The following is a 1,926-nucleotide window of genomic DNA, read 5'->3' as shown; positions in this document are numbered from 1 at the left end:
CTGGAAGAAAGCCTTACAGTGCCCCCACTGAAGATCATTTTTCATTTTTCCCAGCATAGAGCATCTGCTGCTAAGGCAAATGAAAACCAGTTGGAACCAAAAAAAACAGAGATTGGGTTTTAATAATCCTGTATCATAAATGAGCTTCTCACTGTGTGAACATCGCTCTGAGCAATTTGGTACACCATTTTTATATCCTCTAAATTAGCATAGTGCTTTCCTTCGGAGGGCTAGAATGCTTCGTGTGTATAACCTGGATTTATGTTACGAAACAGAGGGAACAGAGTTGTCACAGAATGGGAGTGGGACAAAGCTCTTAACCCCTTGCTTCTGTTTCGGTTAGCAGTGTGTAGCTCCCAGGGGGGCAGCGCGGTGCAGGGAGTGAGGAGTGGCTTTGATTCTGAAGGCCCAGCTGACTCTTAACTCAGCCCGTGTGGATGTGCAGATGGGCCGAGACAGAACAAAGATAAGCCTCCGTGAGTGAGAGTTTCACCTTCTGTAAAACAAGGGCAAGAATACCTTTCTCTGTAGAGATGTAAGAGGGAACAAATGAAGTAGTTGCCATTTATTTCCCTGGACTCAGTCCCCTTCCATGGCACTGGTTCTACAGCACCTGGTTTGAAGTCGGTCCAATAGCCTGATTTCTCAATGCCTGCGTCCCACCAAGGAGACCCCCCGGAGAGGGCCTGAGAGCCCACATTTTGGTGCCTCTGTTAACTCATACATTCACGCTCTGGAATCAAGGCTCGGTTCCCTGGACTGCCTGGAGATCCTTCTGTGTTTGCTAATCAGTTCTTTTCTTTCTCTGCTCACACTATTTTTTTTTTTTAAGATTTTATTTATTTATTTGAGAGAGAGAGAGTGAGAGAGAGAGCCCAAGAGGAGGTAGGGTCAGAGGGAGAAGCAGACTCCCTGCCGAGCAGGGAGCCCGATGCGGGACTCAATCCCAGGACTCCAGGATCATGACCTGAGCTGAAGGCAGTCGCTCAACCAACTGAGCCACCCAGGCACCCCACACTATTTTTTTTTAATCTAATTTTTCTTCAAACCCAGTATGCTCTGCCTTAATCTCTATTCTCAACAAACGACTTTGACTTTTGCTGTACTGAGAGAAGAAAAAAACAGGCAGAGAACAATATCCTGAGAATTCTCACAATTTCCCATAGCTCTGCACTTAACTTTATCAGCATTCCTGGTTCCGCCTTCTTTGTTCTCAGTGATGTGCTCACTTTGGCAGCACATATACTAAAACTGGAACACAACAGAGAAGATTAGCATGGCCTTAGCGCAAGGATGACACGCAAATTTGTTCTCACTGTGGCACAGTGAGCCCCCTGCCCCCCTTCGAGGCTTATCTTCCCTTTTTTCTGCTGGATCTCATCCAGTGTCACCTTCTTAGGATCTAGTCTATTAATCATCCACTTTCTTCATTCTATGTTGTTATTTCCCTCTTTAAAGAAATCTTTGCCATGACACCTAATTACATTCAATATTTCCATCTTAAAATAAGAAACCCTTATTGGATCTGGGTTCTAGGTTGACATGGCTGACAGCCTATGTTCTTCCTTTCCCTTTACTGCCAAACTGTTTCCTGCTTCACTTTTACTCATTCTTCAAGCCACTGTAATCAGACTACCACTCTCATCTTCATGGAAACTAGTTTTGTCAAGGTCATCTATCATTATTCTGTTTCAGTGCCTAATGGTCACTTCCAAGTCTTTATCCTGTTCAACTTCTCTGAAATATTTGTATTCATAAGCCCTCCTCCTATTTAAAATATTCTTTTGTCATCTTTTGAGATTTCACATTCTCTTTGATTTTCCTTCCACCTCTTTGCCTACCCAGTCTCAGCATTCTTTGCAGGTTGCTCTTCCTATAATGTGGTATTCCCCAGGTTTCTACCCTGGGATTTTCTCAGTTCGTCCT

General features: G+C 44.0%; 1 pseudogene; it reads left to right on the top strand.

Moving 5' to 3' along the window:
• The first annotated feature begins 1,221 nt into the window (after positions 1-1,221).
• LOC123853311 (U6 spliceosomal RNA) lies at positions 1,222-1,309 on the top strand (annotated as a pseudogene).
• Positions 1,310-1,926: the final 617 nt, after the last annotated feature.

This window comes from Mirounga angustirostris, unplaced genomic scaffold (assembly GCF_029215605.1).
Source record: "Mirounga angustirostris isolate CCGP_5_RB_7025 unplaced genomic scaffold, mMirAng1.0.hap1 SCAF_14, whole genome shotgun sequence".
Taxonomy (NCBI): Eukaryota; Metazoa; Chordata; class Mammalia; order Carnivora; family Phocidae; genus Mirounga; species Mirounga angustirostris.
The sequence above is the reverse complement of the archived record's forward strand: the minus strand, read 5'-3'. Positions and strand labels throughout refer to the sequence as shown.